The sequence below is a fragment of the Lathamus discolor genome, chromosome 7 (genome assembly GCF_037157495.1).
Source record: "Lathamus discolor isolate bLatDis1 chromosome 7, bLatDis1.hap1, whole genome shotgun sequence".
NCBI lineage: Eukaryota > Metazoa > Chordata > Aves > Psittaciformes > Psittacidae > Lathamus > Lathamus discolor.
The window spans coordinates 6,062,769-6,084,735 of NC_088890.1; the positions used below are offsets into that span (position 1 = coordinate 6,062,769).

Sequence of the window (21,967 nt, forward strand, 5' to 3'; positions counted from 1 at the left end):
ACTAGTAAAACACATCAAAGAATAGGCCCTAAACCGGCTGGAAGGATGCAAAGGATGTCTGCTCCACTCCTTCCTTTCCTCAATCCTTCCTAAAAGTCTTCCTGCTTCCTGGGTGCAATTCCTGGGTTTGGACTGCATCTCCAGGCCAAACAGCCAGATCTAGTTGCCAGCAAAGCCACTGGTATGTTCCCATAGGTTAGCCCAGATCAGTCTATCAAGATAAAGCATCTCCTTCAACCTGGAAAGCAGTTGGGTGGGGGTTAAGGTCTGACATCTCAAGACCTACAAGACAGCAGCAGTGCTAGCGGGAGCTGGTGTTTCTTGGAATATCCATCTTGGAATATCCATCACTTGGGGAAAATACCAGGTGAAGGTTGATCCTAATCCTCCAATCCAATCCATTCTAGCACAACCCAGCACAAACCATTACTTCTGCAGGCTTTTGCCTTTAAGCACCCACAACCTCCTTTCCCCTTAGAAAGTTTACACCTATCAGCATGGTCTCTGGTGAGAAGAGACACAAGCAGAGCCTGTGGCCAAGCAGAGACATTTTACAAGTGACAGGACACGCTTGTTCGAAGGGCCTCAGCTGGAGTGTGCACGAGTTCACCTAACTTTCGGTGAGCTCTGTTTTTCAGCTAAGACTGCCCAGCAGGATTTCAGTGGTTGCTCACCAACTCTGACATGTGCGCTGTAACAGGTCGTATGTCAGTGTGTGACCACCTCTGCCTGCAGCTGCAGATACACAACTGCTGCTCCTGCAGCTCTCCAGGATGGCCACACACTCAAACACACTTCACAGAAAATCCCACAAGCTTTTCCAAATGCTCGGGTGTACCTTCCCTAGCATTTTGCTCCTGGCAGGTAAAGCTGTTTGCAGTGCTGCCGTCTTGGTCCCACAGACACAACGGAGATCTTGCCCTCACCAGTCTCCTGCCACTGGCAACAAGTTTTGGGGCAGCACCCAAACTCCTCCACCAACCCCTTTCCCAGGGAGTCAGGCAACTCATTTGCTGTCTCTCTTTGTAAAGACAAAGATGCCACTTTGTTATTTCCTCCCGCAGCCTCCACTGTACCTCAATGCCACGCAACATCAGGCTGCTGCCACAAGCCAAGTGAAAGCATCCCCCATCCATCCCCACAGCTGGTGCAGACTGAGCTCCCAGCACCACCACAACAGCATCCCCAGCACCACCGTGGACTTTTGCACTCAGCGCAGGGTGGTGATTCAGCCCTGACTCAATGGGAAGGTGGCTGTGGACTGAAACCCCAGCCCTGCTGCCTGCACAGTCTGTGGTTAACATGATCCTGCTGGAAATTACAGAGCTCCAGCACAGGCGGTGGGAGGGAGGCTCCCCTCAGTGAGGAGGAGCCCACAAAAGGCTCCCACTGACGTTCCTGCCTTCTCTTTTGCTCTGCATCCGTGCTGCTGAGCAAACATAAACAGCACGTTGCCTTCATGTTTGACCCAGAGCAGTGCTTGGCTGCTGGTACCATACCACAGGCTCCGTCTAGAAAGCAAACAGTAGCTCAGTAGATTTTTTGCTTTTGTTTCTGTTTTGTTCTCCCTACAACAAATAGAAAGGATGAATGAGCTTATTTTACAGCCTCAGAGGAATACCCAGCCATTGTTAGCTTGACACATGCAGCAAAAAGTGATGGCTAAGAAAATAAAAGCTTATTCTTTCCTGAATGGGTTGGTTGGAGAAGAATCCCCACCCCAAGACCCCTTGCGTGGGCCAGCAGCAGCATTTCCGTCAGCTACGTGGCTGATCCACAGCTCGGTGACTTCCAGAGAAAGACCTGACCTGCTGCACGTAACAGCAGGGAAGTGAAGATCTGGGTCTACGTGATTTCTGAGGAGCCTGAAGCACACTGTGCTCCCAGCCTGCCCTCCCCGCGCAGGTGCCACCCAGCACCATGTCCCCATCCTGGGCTCACAGCAGGCAGAGGGAAGGCAACGCCATCCTTCTGCAGACGCTAAGATAGAAACTCTGCAGAACATTTCCTTCTCTCAGTTCTCTGCATCTAAAAACCCTTGTCACAAGGTCTAAAAGTCCTTAGTCTCGGCTGAGGCTCAGGCACCTGCAATGAGTATCCCAAAGCTGATGGGACACCGAGGGTGATGACCGCTGCTTTGGAGAACCGACATTGCCAATAATGGGTTCAACGACACTTTCTGCCCTTGGAAAGGAGGACTAAGAGCCAGTACCTGCAGACAACATAGTAATTCCACAGCTGCTCAGTTAATTAACGCAATTAATTTTAACCAGGACCTCTTGGGTCATTTCAGTGCAGCCATTTCTGCCAGGAGAGCTGGGCACTGTCACCTGCTGCAGCCTTCTTTGAAGCAGTAACCTGGCTCCAGAGCCACATTTCTCTCCACTCACCATGTAACCTGCTTCTGCCACCAATTCACATAATTTTCCCTATTATTGCAGTGGTAAAATCAATGTCAGGAGCTCAGAGTTCACGAATGGGGATTCGGAGTTTGGAGTCTGCAGCCATCTTGTGTGGTTCAGTGACACATGAAAGGAAAGAAAAAAAAAATCCCATTAATAGAATAAATCCTCAAGAATTTTCCCCAAACTCACTTCCCACCCAAACCAATGTTTTTTTAAAGATGGATTAAAAAAAAGGCAGGAAATTCTACTGAATATACTCCCTCCCTGTCACAGCTGCAATTCTGCTTTCAAATACATCTGATTTAGGAGACTGCCTTGGATTTATTTGGATGGCTGCACGCTATTTTTCCTGCTTTATTCAGTGCTCAAAATGGCTGCAAAAAGAAGCTAAACCAGAAGCCTGGTGGTGCAGTCCTGGATGCTGAGCCATCGCTTCCCTCCATCCTCCTGCCCTGCGTAAGTGAGGGTTCCTGGGAGCAGCAAAGGACAGGACAGAGGGGGCTGAGGCTGTGTCTGAGACAATTCTGATTGCCAATATGTGCATCAGTGGGGGTGTTCATTTAAAGAATAAAGAGTGAGGGGTTTTTTTTAGTCTATAAAATCAGGAGCCAGCTCCCTCACTGGTATCAGCAGAGAGCAAAACAGGGCCCAGGCAATTTTATCAGCTGTGGCTCCAACCCATCTTCTGTTGGAGAAGTGATGAACCACAGGGAGAACGAGATCTCATCTTTTATTAAAGGCAGCTACGTACCCATTCACAGCTGTGTAGTGCCTTTAACAGCAAAATCAGTGACCAAGGTCTTCAAGTGGTTAATGTTCAAACAAATTACAGTGAGGAACAAAAAGGGGATTTTGCTTTAACTTGAAAATTGAAAGAAAATACAAGAAAAGAAAGAATTCTTTTTTTTTGGACCTTTTAAATGGCCAAGGCTTTTATAGTGTGCTCCAGAGTCCAGCATGAGCCTCCTCCTTGGGGAGGGAGTGAGGGAGGAGAGGGCTGGTGCAGGGGGATGTATCCTGATGGGTATTTTATGGGCTCCCCTGCACTGAGTGGGGAGCTGCGGCTGCCTCATCATGTAGAGGCGCAGGCAGGGGACTGGCTTGGTGACAGCAAGTCTGCTCAGTCACAGATCAAATGGCTTGATGGAAACTGGATCCAACTGGTCCAGCCTTGCGGGTTTTGATTTAAACTGCAGTTATAAGGTGTGATTAGAGGCAGGGGACGCAGTGCCAAGAGCTCAGATGTGAAGCAAAAAGCATACATTAAAAAAAAAAAATCCTTTCCCTAAACCTATCCATATTTTTCCAGTGTTAACTCTTTGCCTGCCACTGCCAAATACACAAGGAAATCCTGGGCCATCCAAGGACACCTTCAGTGCTGCTGCTTAAATCCAGGGGCTGTAAGAGTTCTGTCAGCAATGCAGAGGAACTTGGCCATTTGGCCACCGAAGCACTAACATTTATGGGCTTGGTATCAATAATAACCACAGCAGAACTTTGTAGAGACCAACTGAGTCTTTCCTGCCACTGTGCCTGAGAGCAAGGGAAGTGGATGTCCGCCCTGAAGCCCTCATGCTGGCCAGCAATGGCTGAAGCAGGGGCTGTGTTTTGGCTGCCTTCTTTCTGGGTTCCTCCTATACAGGAGAGGAGGAGGCAGTGCTTTCCTGGAAATGGTTAAACAAGGTCTCTTTTTCCTGTCTCCATCCAGTTGCCCCAAACTCAATAGTTAATTTGGCAAAGAGAGACCTTTGGAGATGTTAAAGCAGTTCAACCCTTCAGCCCATATGGATAAAATCACACTTCAATAAATTTCTGGTTCTTTATCTTCATGTGGCATCATCACAAAGTTAATTTCTAGCTTTCCAGTAAGTTGTAATATATCTTTTAACCTAAAAGCTCTTTTGCATGACACTGAAATAGGTCCCAGTCTATATACATCTGCTGCCAATACAAATGTATGGTTCAGCAGCAGTAAAGAGGATATAAAAGACTCCCACATTACAAATGTAGGAGGCAGAGGATATTTTAGCATGGCAGTGGTTACGCTTTTGGCAGCTTTGCTATAATAAACTTTGTTTTCAGAGCCTTAAAATATTCCCTGTGCAGTGAAGGCTGACATATTTGCTTTCAGCAGAGCTGTCTCAGGGGCCAAGGCTGGTGAAGGGAGCTCAGGAACATGGGGGAACACAAAGAAGACGGAGTTAATATCACCCTACGTTTAAACAGGGAATTTCCTCTCAAAATGCAAATATTTGCAAATGCCATCAGGTCCTGGTGGGACTATTTGCATAAATGCAGATGGGCACCCAGCAGGTACCTGCACACATTGTGACAACCCCCAGGGCTGCTTCAGGAGACAGGGGCCAGGGAGAGAAAATGAGTGGGCAGGCCAAGGGCCGAAAACACAAGGGGAAAGGGATATGAGACACCAGCCTTGTGTAGGAAAAGTCCCTGGTGACCTCCACTATCTATCTCACCATCTGATGGAGGCCTCAAGTCACCTGCCAGGATGCTGCTGCTGGGTGCCATTCTGGACCGAGATGTTATTGCCTTGAAGTGGATGGACCCCATCTACAGCTGGCAGGTGGATGTTGGCTTCCATTTGTCTCCCAAGTCACCCTGGACTCTAATGATCCACTCAGGCACCGAGGTAGCTATGGAGAAAACTAACGTGACTGACTCACAGCTTGGTGCACGCTGGGACAGCAAGAGTGGCTGTGAAACTTTGATCCAGGCCATTTTTTCAGCAGAAAAGCAGAGCTTGTCTCATACAGGACAGCATCCCAATTCAAGAGTTGCTGCCTGGTTCTGCCTGCTCTCTGCCTCCCCATGAGGCAAGGTAGGGTTTTTCTCCAGGTCCCCAAATGCCATCACTGTGATGCTGAGGGCAATGCGCTCTGTGAACAACCACCATTTCCTTTTGCTCTGGGAACTCAGCCTGACAAGGGAAGACACAAGGAAGATTGCCTTGAAACTTCAGGATGTATTTCCAGACCTTTAAACCTCAGCTAAACCAGAGGAAGAGCAGAGAGGAGCTGGAGAGAGGTGGATTTCTATGGTCTCCTGCCCCCTGCACCACCAAATAGCATTTCACAGGATCCAACCTGCAGTAGAAAAGAGGTAAAGTCTTTCTGTCCATTCAGATCAGTTTGAACCATCAGTTTCTTGCAGAAGAGGATATCCAAAAGTTCAGACGGTTTGAATAGCAAAGAAAGCATGAAGTCATGCTTTACACAAGAAAATGTTGGGAAATGGGCAAATGCTGACCTATTCGGGTTATGGGCTTAGTATCAAACCCAAGAGGAGCTCTAGTAAGTGGGCCCAGCAGGACTTGTCTGTGTCAGGTGCAGTGCAGACATGTAGAGATTTCTGTGGGTATGGAAGACCAAGCTTAATAATGGGGAAATAACTTAAAAAATGCCAACGGTTTATGTATACCTGCAAACCCAGAAATTCAACCCTGCCAGTCACAATTTCTAAGCCAGCAAGAAAAAAAACTTTACCATCCAGCCTCTTTAGAAAAGCTCATTGCTACTTGTACTGAACTTGGATGAGGTCTTGGCATGGAGGATTTTGAGAGCATGTGATGGCATTATGGTTTCATGCTAATCTGTCCTCATTGTGTGCTCTTAAAAATAAATAAAACTCACGGCTTTCTAATCCACAGGTTAGTAACTGTGGGAAAACCACATCCATCACAGCTTTGGCAAATGCTTAGAAGGGTCACACTTTTGTATTTATTAATTATCAAGTGAATGTATAAACACATTGTTACTAACCTGAGCATCAGGACTGCGAAACCCATGCAGTTCCTCTTGCAGGTCTAAACCCTTGTGTCTTCAGAAGAATCCCTGCACCAAGCAAGGCCGCAGCTGCAAGGCTGTGCAAGGAATGACCTGACCCCTTTTGTCCATGGACAACTCTCGGGGGTTTGGCAGTGCCTCACCAATGTATGTTATCACTTGTGACAGGTTTGTTTGGGGTTCCTAGGAAGTAAAAGAGAAAGAAGTGATTTTGATAGTAGATCAAGTATCAAAGGAATAAAAATAACCACGTACTTTTGCAACCTGCAGGCTGAGCCCTCTACTGTGAAGCCAGGTGTGTATTACTGCCTGGGGTGAAATTCCCCACACCTGGTTCAAAGAGGCAGCATGACAGCACTGGGGCTCAGATCTCTGCAGATGCGCAAGGCCCAGGAGAAGTTTTGATTTCAAACTTCAGAGAAGCATTTTCATCTGATTTCCCTGCTCCAATGTGCAAGACAAAGCAGTTCCTAAGGGAAAAGCCCACACAGAGCAAGGAAAGGAGACTTTCCTCCTCTCATCATTGCAGCACAGGACAAGGAACCAAATGACCTCTTAGATGTGAACAATGAACAGAACAGCAAGCAGCTTCCACCAGGAAGGCAAGTCCTCCTGCAGGACACTCCTGCCCTCTGCACACACACAGCAATGAGGTCCCATACCCTCACAGGGAGGAAGCGTTGGCCAACATTTTGCCAACCAGTGAATAAAGATGAACTGGTCCTAGAAATAAACCAAACTCCAGTCTCTGCTCCCCTGAACAAACTCTCCTTTGAGCACTTCTCACACCAAGAGGACGCCTGGGTTCAGCCTCCTCCTGTCCCAGCATACCTCAGGGCACCAGCCACCCACTCTTAATTAACTTGATGGGTAACTCAGCAGCAAAAATCACCTCAAGTTACCTTGGCCAGGGAGCACAGCAGATCCTTCCACAATGAAACAGCATGACAGGAATTATCCCAATCCATAATTGCTCCGAGCAGACAATAAACCAGCTCACGCTGGTGGAAGTAGCCACTCAGAGGTAATAACCCAGTGAGTAACAATAATGGCAGCAGATACTTGATAAAAAGCAGGGAACAAAAGAGAAAGCTTTCTCCATTATACAAAGAATGGATGTTTTCTCTTTGCTGCCTTTGGTTCGGAAATGCATTTAGCTATTTGGAGAGTGCTGGAGTGCTCACCCGCATGCACAGCAGAAGCGGATTTTGGGCTGGGGGAGGAAGCGATCATTTTCCACTAGTGAGATCATGGGCAGGAAAATTAGTTCTCTCCTTTTAATCGTTCTTGGATTTCTACCCAGCCACTACCCAGGCATTTTATTTTCTTCAAGAGAAGAATCTGCATATTGGTGGGGAAAAAAACCCCAAACCTGCTCTGGGGTGGTTAAAAAAGGGCATTGAAATACCAGTGTTCTTGTTCCCCCTACATATACCCAGTGAGTATCCAGGCGACGGGAGGGATAAGCCATGCTCGTCTGAAGGGAAATCCCTAAAACCAGGGGCTTGTGTGTGCCTGGTGCATGTGCCTCCTGCTTCTGCTCCTGCGTGTGGCTTGTGGCCCCTTGCTGCTCAAGCTGCTCATGCCGGGGGTCTGGCCCCTTGCCCTGTAACTGCTGGTCCACAGCCCTGCTCCAAGCCTGGAACTCACACAGGGACTACAACCCACCTGCCCCTGCTGAATCTCTGAGAGCTGGACACCAGGCTGGGAAGAAAAGACATCACCCCACACTGCTCGAGCACCACAGAAGGCAGCAGCGTGGCAGGGGCGGGCGGAAAGTGACAGCCCTGGGGACATTTATACCTGTGGCTCTGTCTCAGCAGCAAGTGCCTGGCACCAGCACTCCAATGATGCCCAATTCAAGCTTGGCTCCTTCCTGCTTCCCCAGCGAAGCCACCTCCTGGCAAGCCACCCCCTCTGCCCCAGGAGGGCTGCTGCAGGCGCGAGCATCGGCACCGGCACCGTGATGGGCTCCCATGGAGAGGACAAGAGCTGGACAAGACGGAAATCGTAACAAAGAGAGATCATCAAGATGTAAAAGGTGGAACAGCAAACCCTGGGGGGATTTGAGTGGGGTTTAAAGACCCACGTGTCAGCTGGACATAACACAACCCTGCCTCAGCCACACCAAGCCTTGCCCTGCAGAATAAATAAGCCTGAAGACAGCCATCTGCAGTGAAGAGCGTATCAGGGGAAGGCTCTGCAGGACTGCAGAGGCTAAGCACTGTTCATTAAAGTGCCAGGGAAATGTGAATGAAGCAGATGAATGGATGAAGAAATGAATGAAGGAGGGAAGAGGAAGTGAATGAATATTGCATTGACTTGATGCCTTTCATCCTGGGATGGCAGAGCTGAGCAGCACAGCTGATGGGCAGGAACCATGTCGGTACTCCCCAGAGAAACCCCCGGTCAAAACAAATCCGATTATTTCCTGTTGACAGAGCCCTTCAGGGAGAGGCACACGGGGAGATGTGGCATATGGATCCATATCGCTTGAAGCACGAGGCTGTCCCTAAACAAAATCCCCCCAACTGCCCCTTAATCAATGTGACAGATCATTACTTTTTGAGTTGCTCTTGTTCTTGCTATTCCAGACACTGCACGATTTCCATGGCAACGACATCCCAGCTGTCCCAGGCCTTTTCCTAACCTCTGTCATCTGCTGTCGAGTCACACCAGTGCATAACTGGGTGAGATGAGCAGCAGGGCCACAGAGGTGCCTTTTGGCACCCCCTTTTCCTTCCCTATACAGCCCAATCCTGTGAGCCCCTGGGTAGCCACGCGTGGCACAGGGCTTGCAGGAGGCTGTGGGGAGCACATAGAAATGAAACATAATTTTCTGGAGGCTTTATTGTGCTGTTCTGGAGCACAACCAACTGAACCCACCGGCCAGCCTGACAGTGACTGGGATTCGGGGTGGTTTAAATGGGGATGAGAGGAGTGAGCAGCAAGATGCTGATGCTCCCTTGGTAACACAGGGTGGGGTTGACACTAAACCTGGATGCTTTGGGGAGCAAAGGGAATCCAGCTTTACTTCTGGTTTGGAGAAGAAAGCGTGTTCTCTTCTTTACCTCCTTCTGAGGGAACAACTTCCTGGGATCTGATTCTGCTCTTCAACGGCTGCAGTTTTGCAGGCAACTTGATGTGACCGCCACAAGCAGCACACACTGCTCAGAGGAGCATCTGGCCCCACTTGAATGCGGTGACACCGATCACTCCTCAGTGCCAGTTTAATCCCAACTGACTGTATGGACTTGGGGTGCTTCTCCCTGCAACATCATCTAGCTGCTCCTCTAGCAGGTGGCTGTGGGAGCCATTTTACAAGTGTTCAGTAGGGCATTTGAGGGCAGATACAAGCCTCAGGGACCATCCCTAGGCTTTAAGTAGGTTTTTGAGCTGACCTCGGGAGCACAAAGCTTGCCGTGCATAGGGGTCTGGGTACACAGACACTACCTGCTGAATAAACCGGTGCCACAAGCCTTGCTCACACGGTAACTGCGTCTGCTGCCTGCAGGCGCTGGAAGCAAATGATTTGTTTCTTCCTCTTCCACTTACCCTGCTCCCTCCAGCAAGCAGCGTCCCCACTGAAAGGCCAGGGAGGATTTAGGGTGACTGGGTGCCACTGCAGGAGCTGGAGCCCAACCAGGCAGAGCATCTCCCACCCTGCCACTGGGAAGGGGCTGTGGCACAGCATGTGGGGATGGCTGGGCATCACGCCTTGCCTGAGGCAGCAGTTAAAGCACCTTCGTCCATCCTTTCTTCAATCACATTACCCTTTTGATTCAAATGCAGGTTTCACCCCAATGCAACCAGAGGTTTGCACCCTTGCCTCTGCAACAGCCTGCGTTTTTCATAAGCTGCACTGAATTTCATGGTAACCACGCAGCGTTGTTGCCCTACAACAAACACACTTGCTGCACTAGATTAAGCACACTGCTTATCCGAATATTAACAAGCACCAAATGTAGGGCACTGGGCCTGCTTCCCTGTGTCCCCACAGGGAGTTTGGCCACTCGGTTTGGGAGTTGCACAGTTGCACGACTGGACCCCAAGAAGGGGACCCATTTGCAGACTGGACCAGCAGCTTCTTTGAGGGAGTATGGCTGCTCAAAAACTCTGCTGGAGTTTTACAGCTGCTTGAATAAGGTCAACTTTGCTGCTCTTCATACCAGGACAAAAGAGATGTTCTATCCTGCCATAACTCCAGTTAAATTGCTTTTCCTGACTGTTAATCGGCCTGGGCTTGTGGGCCAGAGGCTCTCTGTTGAATGCTCAACTGGTTTGTTGGCCCTGTGCTGTGGAGCAGCTGGCTGGGTTTGGAGGTAGCATCCTGCTCAGGCCACAGTGACTTCAAGACAAACTGCTCCATGGAGGACCACAACAGCCAAGACAGTCAGAGCCGTGGTGCTCATGGGTCTGAGAAGAGACACAGCTTCAGGAAGGGAAGGGAGAATATTTCTGTAATGCTGTCAGCCACCCTGCAGGAATTGCTCATTTAGCACTGAACTCAAATATATTCAATCTCATCAAAAACAGGGGTTAAAATAGATAATGTGGTAAAATCTGCCTTGAACAAGCTATCAATGTCCCCTTTTTAATTAAAATATGGGAAAAAGCTGTGAACCCTGGGCCTTATAGGGGGTATAGGGGCATAGACCCCATGTGGAGCTGGGGTATAGGCCAGATGAGGGGTTAACCCCTTTGCCAGCCCTGCAAAGTGATGGGTGACCCTGGTGTCATCCAGCTCAGGGAGTTTACTGGAGGAGGGCAGCTGCATGAGGTGCTGGGTGATGCTCTGGGGCTGCACAGGCAGGACCAGACCAGAGCTGCTCCTTTTCAGCTTAACACCCCCTGAGGGGCTCAGGCAGAGCCAGCCCAGCTGAGCAGAGCTGGAGCACTGCTTCCTCCACTCACATGGACACAGTCTGGGTGAGAGGAAGAAGGGGAAAAAAACCCCAGAAGACAAAATAAGACTTACCTCCGTGTTTTCGCCTGCCACCTCCATCACTCCCCTTCAGCCTAATCATTCTCTTCCTCTTCAATCAAAGCCAATTTGCAAGAGGAGCAGCTCCCACTGCCTGAGTGCAAAAGCCTTTAATTACAGTCATCTGGGAGGCTGTGCCTGGCTCCCCTCGGGTGCCTTTGCAGAGTTTTCGGCAGACAGTGCTCCAGGACTTGACGCCCCCAACATGCCACTTGTCAGCCTTTGTTTTAAACAAGCACTCGCTGCCTATTAGGAGGCCGGGGAGAAGGTTCCTGACAGTCCATCTGTGCTGCTGCTGCATCAACATGGCAATCGCATCTGGGCAGTGAGCTGATTTCAGCTGCCTTGACTGGGTACCAGCCTGGCAGCAGTCTCCAGCGTGTGGTGGCTCACTGTGCACAGACCCTAAGAACTGCATCACTCTGTCTCTTCATTGTGTATCTTGTTTCCTGACTGGTATCACATCAGGCATTAAACGGGGGATGGAGGTGAGAGTATAAATATGGTCAGAAAGGGACAAGGCAAATTTGGGGAGACCAGGCTTACTGTTTAAAAAAATGGCCCCAAAGCATCCTCTCCCACAAAAGCCCCCAAGCCTGCATCCCCAGGAGCGCACTTCCAGCTGGAATGAATGCTCCTTATGTACCACATGGGTTTTGGTACCAGCCAGGGGGTTGTATTTTATTCAGCAGAGGAAAACAGAAACCCAGAACCTACATAAACTGACTTGGCAGATCCAGCAAGCAGGGATGGGAAACCACCTTGCTGCTGCCTGCCATACCACACTGCAGGCAGGATGGCCAGTTAGAGTGCGCCAGTATGAACCAACAAATAGGACTCTGCCGACCCTGTGACCTTGCAGCTTGGGCTCAACATACACTGAGATACACTGGAAAGAATGCCAGAATGTTTCTAGGTGTACAGACCAGCACCCATGGGATTCACCGTATGAAATACACCCACCAGAGCCTGCCTTCTAATACTTCATATTTGGAGCATCACCTGTGGCAGAGAAAAGCTGAAGAGGGTTTCTCGGGAGCCTCTGCCAGTGGGTGGCACTGCAAAACCAGCAGTATGAAAGCAGCAGCAGAACAAGGACCTCGGGGGGAAACAGCAGCACAGCCACTGCATACAGACACGTGCTGTGCATCTCTGGCTGGACAGCCGGGGGGATCGGATAAGAGCAGTGTGGGGATGCTGCAGCCCGGCTGGAGACAGGAAGAAAGCTGCTGGGGCGTGAGAGGGACAAGTGCAGACGGAGGTGAGGAGGCAGCAGCAAGGTGTTCAAGGTGCTGCGGTGGTGCAGGCCTTCTGCAGGCACTTTGAGGTTAGCCCAGCAAATGGGAGTGGGAATCCATCCATGTCCTGTGGGACAGACCCCGTTCATGTACACATGGGTAATCTTCTCATCGGCTTCCCCTGCTATCTTACTGTAATGTTCCTTCTGCAGCTAAAAATCATGCAATATGTCACCCCAAAATATCATGTCTCATCTCTGGGAACTAGAGAGGCTCCTGCCCCACACCCTGTAACTCCCATGAAGAACATGAGTGTGGGAGGTGTAAGAGCTTTTTGGCCATCCTGCCTGTAGGCACAAGACCCCTGGAAGCACCACAGCAACCAAACACATGCACCAGCCAGCATGACCTAAGGGACTGGGAGCCTGCAGGTAAAGCGTGCTGCATGGCACTTACATCACCTCCTCGCCAAGTGGGAATTTAGGATCCTGGGGCAGCTGGGTAAACCTTGCGAGTGGTAAAGCAAGCTCTAATCTGGGAGATGGCCTGGTCTAAGGGTCCATGTTCAGGTACAGAGTCCTGCTCGAGTTCCAAAGTGGCCGTGCTTGGGTGCCACACAGCCCTCCTGGCATAGATTTCACCTCCCTTTGCATCACATCACCACTTGATGTCCTGTCTCCAGCATTTCAGTGTTGCCTTGACCAGTTAATTCCCAGAAGGTCTCCAATCCCCATCCAGTTAAAAATGCTCTGACCTATCCAAGGCAGATTATGCTCAGTTCTTCCTTTCACTAACAGGCAACAAACAAAGGAGCATCTTCTTCCTCTCCCCCCACGATGTCCCAGTTGCAGCTGGGAACAACAAAGTATTAGAGGAATGGGCTTCTGTAGCCCCAGTCTGACTCCAGGACCATGAGGCTTCACGCTGGGGGTGGAAGCCCTTCAAAGAGGAAGCCAGAGGGATGAGGAGAGGGAGCTGTGAAAGAATAAAACACCTCTCCTGAGCTGTGCAAAGGGAATTTGGCTCTGAAGGGCTGTAATGCTGGCCTGGCGGGTGGCAGCACCATCTGACAGCCCCTGCCACCACAGGAAGAGCCATCATTTCCCTATGCAGCATCCGCACGGCCATCTCTGCTAAGGGGTATTTTCTCTGGCAGGCGCAAACGCTTCATCCAGCAGATTGTGGACTAGCACGAAACTCGGAAGTGCAGCCTCAAAAGGAATTTGCTCCTGTACCAGAAGGTTTAAAGACGTGGCACCAGGGTTTCCTCTAGCATCCTCCTTCTGCAGGGAACACACTGACTGGCATGGCTGGGGTGGCTGCAAAATCCCATCTCCTGTCTGCCCACCTTCATGCTCACAGAAATGCCTTGGTACAGCCCACTCCAGATTGGGGAAGAGCTTCGATCCGGCCCTTCTGCTGCAGACAGATCTGATTTGCTCCTAGCGCTGAGCACTCTGTAATTACAGTACATCCCACTTAATCGGGATGTGCTTAATTGGGAAATCCACTTACCAGGATGTCACCTAGGGAACCGATTTAAGCTTGATAACACTTAAGAGCAATGCCTGCTGCTTTATAGGGAAGGTAATTCTCCTACAGGGAGATGCATTCAGGTGGCTGAATCATGCTCCTTCTTCCACCAGCATCCAGTGCTCCTGGCTGCCTGCTCCTGCAACAGATTTCAGCCTTCCCCTTAAGTAGGTTACAGTCAGGAAATGCACCAACTGCTAATGCCAGATCATGGCTGTCCTCTGCACCAGCTGAACAGGCTGCCACTGCCACGAAGACCAGCTCGTGGCTGCTCCCTTAGCTGGACCCACACACCCGGCATGTCAGGCCCCCTTCCCCATTTGTAGATGGATTTCCTCCCATGGCTGGGACCTTTTTGACAAGGACAACACGCTTAGGGTTGGCAAAGCAGCAGGAGAGGGGCCAAAGTGATGCAGCCATCACCTGAATCAGGGTAGAGCAAGAGCTTTGGCGACAACCAGCACTTACTGTCTTCTTCCCCTGAACAACCAAACACATCAAATGCCCAAATGAAGAGAGGAAAAGGACACGGGAACATCCCTCAAAGACTTAATGTTGAGTCAAGCACTTGGACAGGCCACGCTTTTAGCCTGGTTTTCTACAAGAACAGGGTTTATGTGACCACATTGAGTATTTGTGCATTTACATATGCATGTCTTACAGATACCACTGATAACTGCTGAACCTCCTGATTAAAGCAAGCAGAGAAGCAGCTTTTCCAATGATAACAAATTCCCACACGTTTTATAGTAATAAGAGCCAGACAGAGGAGAGAAACTATGAATACCCAACCCCTCACTAGCTCCCAGGGACCTAGGACAGCATCTTTGTAACCCAATCCCCCCAGGAACCACATTTCCTTGTTAGAGGAATGCCAATTGCTTCAGGACCATTACTCCTCCAGCCTTTGGGCACTGCCTCGTCTATCTGTACTTTTCAATCAGTCTACTGTTTGTCCCCTACTGCACACAAGCATGCTGCTCCTCTCCTAAAGGCGAGCCCTTGCAGGGAGCCTGCCTTTGCTACAGAAACATCTGTACTATATGGCAACAACACAACTTTTCAAGATGCTGTGCTGGTGGTTTTGTTCTCACCAATCATGCGGAGCTGGGGGAAGTCAAACCAAACTCTTTGGATGCGTAACAGTGATTGCCTTTCAGACACTTCAAAATGCAATAGCTTGGCATCAAATGAGGGATTTTTATGGCTGCACATGTTCTGTACTTCTCTGAACAAGCCAACTTCCAGATTAGCTACACTGGCTTTTTAAAGCGCTATAAAATATGCAAAGGCACTTGTAATGTATAGTGATTTCTGTAAAAACAGGAGGGAAGTGCTGAACTGTGTCCTGATTTATCCTTTTGCTTCTCCTAACCCATGCTGGGAGAAGGGGTAAATGCAATCCTCTGCTCTCTTTTTGGCTTATCAGTTTTCCAGCCCACAAATAGATGGGAGACAAAATGCCAGGTACTACAGAACCCATAGCCGAGTACCACAGAACTTGTGCCTTTCAGCCACCCTGATGATTCCAAAGAGAAAACCCTCCTAATTCCTGAGGATCAAGACCAATGCCAAACACAGCAAATGCCTTTCCAAGGTGCAACACAACGCGAGCAGCAAAGCTCAACCATTGGCTGGGCAGCTCCTCCTCCAAAGGTGCTGGACCTGAAGCTGGATGGAGGGTTCAAAAGAGCAGTGATCCGTGTCAGGCCTTTGCTTTCCTGCTGGCAGGGTCACCTCCTCATCCCCTCCTCTTGTTCCTGCTCCTCTTCACGCTGCTGTAACATAGTCAGAAACCCACAAGGCTATGTCATAGGATTGCTCCCCATCACCTGCTTGTGTCGGCTTAAATATATGTACTGAACTATTGCCAAGCATCAGGTCCTCAACACATATGTCTCAGGGGCTGGCCTTACTTTTCACTAAAACCAAGCCATGCAGAGGCTTGGCAAAGGAAAACATCCCAGTGACCAAGGCTCCGATTTTCTGAGTCTGGGTGGGAGGAATAAAGTATTAGTTTAAGCTCCATTTTAGCTTGAGGAGAACAGCATAAGTTATTGGAGCCAGGTTCCTCCCCACACCTGCTACAGAGCCAAGCTGTCATCTCACCATCCTAGGGCTGCTTCACCAGTGCCAAGGCAGCGCTGCCACCAGTGAGGGCTCCATGGCACCACCACGGCTGCTGGGCACTGCCCAGTGCTTCTGGCAACCCATTCCACAGCCATTAGAGCCCAACACAAAGGCAAGCATCACAACCCTTATCTGGCATCTGCCTCACTGCAGTCAGGTTCAGACGAGCGCCCCTGGAACACAGAATGAGTATTTATGAGCTGGGAGATATTAAGTGTGTGCCTTAATGCCATGCATGTTCAAACCCATCCGTCACTTACAGAGCAACTGCAGCTCTCTGCTGCTGGTATGAACAGGTAAACCCAACCAGACTGCCTCTCACATCCATTTTTAGACATACAAAAGGTTGTGCAACAAGCTGGAGAGTCAGCAGACCTCAGATCTTTAAATTAACCTTGTATGTCTTTATATAAAAGTAACATTTATCTTTAGCACCGTTTATGGGACATGGATTTTGTGTGCTTTGTAAAAGACAATAGCACTCTTTGCAACTAGCAAAATGCGTTGCTGCATCCTGAAAGCTCCTTAGCACAGCCAAGGTCAAAATGTAGATTTTCAGTGCATTTGTTGTGAGATAAGAGGTGCTAAATCTAGTGCTGGCAAGTGTGAGCTGTCTGCACTGGGAAACTTCATGCCACCATCAGAATTTTGGAGGCTTACTTGAAAAGACCTCTGTCACCTGGCTGTCATCACATCAGTAAGAGAAACAGGATGGAAGTAGAGGAGATGGGGAAATGGGAGAATTCCCTCAACCAGCAGAAGCTGAATAGAAATGCTCCATTCACAAACAGATCTGCCCAAGCCATCCAGGATGAGGGCATCTCGTCTCAAAGTCACAGCAAAACCACAGCAGCTCCAGCCTTGCCCAGCACCCTCCAGCCTGCACTAGCTTAGGGCCCCCTGTGAGGACTGATCGACTCGTGCAGCCCAGCTTGCGCAGAGCCACACAAAGGTGACAGTTCAGGCAGTCAAAACACACCAGCCTCTACCTCTGCCTCCTGCAGACACACCAGTGAAAACAAGCACCACACACAGGCACATATAATCTGCAACCCATTTTACAAGACACAGTACAAAAAACACACAGCAAACGCAAGATGATTTTAGTGTTAAGGGCTCTTCCATTTATACGCTACATGGTTCCCTGTCCATCCTCAGGTTGCCAGAAGCCTCTCCTGACATTTCTTTTTTGGGATGACTCTAATCCAGTGCACTGCAGAGGAAAAGCTGGATGAGCAGCTCTGGTTCTCCTGCTGAAGTCCTGGCATCTGTCCTTTCGTTTTCGAAAAGATTGGGAATACAAATCTGTGTTTCCCAGTTAACTGCAGAGAGCGGGACTGTCAAAACTTAGCAATATTTGCTATTTGCAAATATTTGGAGACCTCAGTCCAAACTGGATTGATGTACCGAGTGCAAACATGGGCAGGGGCAGGGAGGCAGCTTTAGGCACTCCAGCATCTCATGGCTAATTAAAGCTGGGAGGAATTTGTCTCAGCAAGTTAGGAACCATTTATTTCTCCTGTGTGACTAAACCACAGTGAGGTATCTGATTTACCAGGAGGGGTGATGTGCTGCCAGCTAACCATGTTCCTGCACTTGAGGTGGGCTAATTGAATATAGTTTGATGCTTTGGGGCTTGCCAGTTTACCTGCACTTTCCCAACCCCAGTCGGCCTTGCAAACAGCAAGACAATGCAGTGGGAATTTTAATTGCAAAGGAGTATTCAAAAAATCCTGACAAAATCCAAGGGCCTGACCAGAATGACGAGTTCTTGTGGCTTTCTGCATGGCTGTTTTTCCACTGATGCAAACTGGCTCCTTCTCTTGCAAACAAGCAATGATGAAACATGATCTTACCACTTGCAGGACCTTGAGGCTCCCAACATGCTCTGAGTGCTACCCTTAACCACGGTAGGAAAGTTGTGTCGCTGCCTTGTCTTGTACCAGCAATGCAAATATCAAGATTGATTTCTCCACAAATAGCTCATTACCTATGATTCTTTCCTTTTGTCTCCGGCTCCAGCTGAAGAGAAGGAAGTCACTCCAGCAGGAACTGCACATCTAAAAGCAAAAAGACATTTCTCAGAGGGTACAACTGAGTTACAACAGATGCTGGATTTTGGGAACTGCCCTCTGCACCCCACTGCTCTCCTTGGGGAAGGAGGAGGAACTCAGCAGTCTCAGTTTCGATTTCATTTCCCCATTGTTTCCCTGGGCTGAAAATGCTTTTTCTCCTTACTTTTCCAGCCCAACTTGACTCACAAGCCAGGCTCATCCCAGTTGTCAGCTCGCCCCATTTTGCAGCTATGCCAGTTTTGGCTCGTTTGCTAAAGAATGAGCATGGCTCAAGGGGCTCCTCCCTGGGCAAGGGTAAGAAACCTTTCAGGGTTTTGGGGGGGTCCCCACACACTGGCAAACCTCCAAAGGTCGGCACTCAGCAATCCCTACCTGCCCCATTCCCCTGGACAGCAGGCACAGGGCAAGGTGACCTTGCTGGCTGGACTGGTGCTGTCACTGTGAGACTTTGCATGGGTTTGGTGGCACCCATCCGCAGCCCGATTAAAGCCAGCCAGACACCAGCTCTGCAGCAGAGAGGCTCCCAGAGAACAGGCTGAAACTGTTCATCTGGAGACAAAGATTATTTAGAGGGAAATCCTGTCTGCATCCCAAAATGAGGTACGTTTTTACTGACACACGTCCCAGCCAAATGCACTTGCGGTACCAAATGCATTAGTAAAAGAAAAGGACTTGCTCTGTCAGAACAGAGCTGTGGTTTTCAAAGCTAACAGGGAGGAAGTGCACTGTAAATACCTGGAGGAAGCGTAGGCACAGCATATTAATAGACACTTGCTGTGAGATTTCAGGCTGTATGACAAGGCTTTCACTGTCCTGTTGTCCTCAGATGCCCTGTTCCCATATGGAGAGCACTACTCTCTGTAACCATGCAGCACACCCATCAGACCTGCCAACTTACAGATGAAGCACAGAAGATGGGTCAATGTAGCTTATACTAGTGCTTTAACCACCCCAGCATCTGTCGTCAGCTGGTGGGGAAAAGCTCAAGAAAGGGGAGAAGTTCCTATAAAGGATCCAGCTAGGGATTTTGATGGGAATAGATCAGGGCCTAACATAGGCAAGCAAGGGTGCCAGGTAGGGTCATTCCCCAAATACGTGAACTGCAGGGGTTTAACATTGCCTGAACTGCAAGTAGGAGTTAATTTCGTTATCCTTACACCCCTTCTCAACCACACATTTACCAAAAGGACACACAAACTACTTGCCCTCTGTTTTCCCTCCTGCGCTGCTGCACAGTGCTGCTGTAGAGACAGCTCCAGAGCTTTCCTTCAGAAGCCGCTCCCTGACATTTAAGGCTATCGTGAACTGGACCAGATTTGTGCATCCCTAAATAGCAAAGTCTTGCCTGGCATAGAGTGCCTGTGTCCTTTGACTTCTTTCCCCATGAAAGCCAGAACAGAATATTAACTCCCTATGTAAGTGAAGGAACAGTAACCAGTCCATTCACTGCCACACTGGAGGCATGTTGGCACAAGCTGTGTTCCTTTCTTCAGATGCAGACTTCTCTATCAAGCAGAGTAACAGACAAATGGGCTGAAGAGCAGGTGGCTATTTGCCTAGGGAGGTAGGGAAAACAGTCCTCAAACAGCCCTCCTGCCCCAGGTGATGCTGGTGAGCTGGTCCATGCACAGTAAGGAAGCTTCTCAGAGCATCTGCACACTCAAGAGCTATTTCAGCATTTCTCTTCCCAGCTTGTGGATTGCTGAGGGCTCAAAGATGTACAGACTCATGCTATTAAACAGCTACTTCTATTGACATTTTTATTTTTAGGAAACATTACCAAAACATTCACCATTGCTGCTTAGAGGTAACAGAAAAAGAAGTAAGCTCCAAATTCTGGGTGATGGGGAGCTCAAAGCCAGCAGCCATACTGGGCTGGGATGCGGCCTGGCTTCCCTACCATGTTTACAGTCTGTGCCCTAAGCAAGCACATGAATGAATGGTGGCAGTGTCCTCGGCAGCAGCAGGCTGGTGCTCTCCCCTCCAGCTGGCCACACAGACCCCTGCCTAAGGGGCTGAAAGCCTCCATGTGCTGAAGACAGGCTGGGATCAGCAGCAGCCAACCTAAACAGAACTGTGCTCCAAGAGACCATTGAACACCCAATGGTCTTTGCCCTGGGTGCCGACCTGAAGGGACAGGCAGTGATGGACAACCTTTCCCCCTCAGTTCACAGAGGTGGCAGGCAGGAGGAAAGCTGCCTTTCTTCCTCAAAATTGGTTCTGTGGCTTCATGCCGAATCCCTCCCTGCTTCATTCAGTATTAAATGTCTTGAAGGGTCTGTTTGATTCCCTTGAGTCCTCGGAGTTGGATTCTCCTTTGCAGGGCTGGCTCCATCCCTAAAAAAGGGGGTTTAAATTAAAGGTGAAGTTTGTGATCTCAGCACTCTTTTTACTGCTCCTGAGTGCCTGTGAAATAAGCCCAGCAGCAGGCAATACCTGGATCTGTGCTTTGGTTCTTTGCCACTGTTGGATGTCAGGCAGGCTGCAGAGAATATCCTGAAAGAGAGAGAACAGGAATTACCCCAGACTGAATAAACCCATTGCAAATCTGCTTGTTGGTGGGGAAGCACTGGGGTGATGTGCATCAGCCTGCTAGCAGCCCTGTGCCTTTCAGCCCCAGTATTGGGCTGGGCTAACACCATCACACCCTGATATGCTGGTGCTGCTGAAAGGACTGATATGGTCCTCACCTGATTTCAGTGCAATGGCTGTGGTAACCCATGGGACCTAGTACCAATCACCTTGAGAAAGCCACAGATTTCAACCCAGCAGCCACCTAGCAGAAGCCATTAATGTACCTGGCAGTAAACGAAACCCTCTTGAGGAGCAGCAGCAGGGTCATAGGGGTGCAGCTAACTTCTTCCTGCCTTCTGTCCACTCCAAGCTGAAGGGGACACATTGGAAGTAGTGCTGGCAATGTCGCCCACTGGATGGTGACTGAAGTGCTGTCCCTGTCCCGCTGGCTTTGCCCTCACCCCGGGGCCTTGCCTGGACTATCCCGCCCTGCCTGCTATGGCTGGCACAGGTTGCCCACCACCCCAGGGAGCCACCATTCAGAAGGAATCACCAGTGATAGCTGGCTAGAGAGGGAAAGCACATCTACTGGGGAGACTTTTGCTTTTCAGAAGCTTTGGCAAATTGTAACTCCAGTTTTACCCCTTGTGGTAATCAGCTGAATGTTTCTGCAGTACCTGGTAGAAAACCAAATGTGCCACCAAAGAACAAATGTGATGACAAAAATACAGAAATCGTATTTTAGGTCCAAGTCATCATATTCCGTCACTGACTTTCACGTGGATGGTATCATAAAGCTAGATACCGTACTACTTCACATGCCCACAGCTGTACACATGTGGGCACACATGCTAATCAATAATGTGTCCTTTGAAACACTCCTCTCTCTACAAAACCATTTTCCAAAGCAGTGGCTTCAGCCTGTGTGAGGCTGTTGGCCAGCCTGTCCTCCCTGCAGCCCACACCAGCCCTCGCAGGATGCTGATGCCAGAGCAGAGAGGCCACAATCTCCCTGCTGTGCAAAACCCGGTGAGCTGGGTACAACATGGAGCACTTGACCGCACAGACCCGAGACGTGCTTAACAGTACTGCACTGCTCACCCGCTAAGAGCCTTAACTTCTTACTGCATTATGCTGGGGTTTAGGCAAAGCAGGGTTCCCAGCAGGGCGCTGGATAGATTTCCTTTCCCATGAAAAGAGACTTACGCCTTCACATTTGTTCCTTGTCCCCACATCCCCTTTTTTCCAGGTAGAGGAGAAAGGAATTTAATGGATTATAATTAAG

General features: G+C 49.5%; 1 long non-coding RNA gene across 8 annotated transcripts in view; it reads right to left on the minus strand.

Moving 5' to 3' along the window:
* Nucleotides 1–2,400: 2,400 nt before the first annotated feature.
* Nucleotides 2,401–21,967, minus strand: part of LOC136018408 (uncharacterized) — a 288,221-nt gene continuing 268,654 nt past the window's right edge. For 7 of the 8 annotated variants that reach the window (XR_010614398.1, XR_010614396.1, XR_010614401.1 and 4 more), the window contains 2 exons: nt 20,605–20,664; nt 19,807–20,505 (listed from right to left, as the gene is read on the minus strand). This is a non-coding gene — a long non-coding RNA (uncharacterized LOC136018408). Of the gene's footprint in view, nt 2,509–6,184; nt 6,392–18,083; nt 18,154–19,806; nt 20,506–20,604; nt 20,665–21,967 lie in introns of those variants that run through there. The other variant, XR_010614397.1, reaches the window with a different exon arrangement.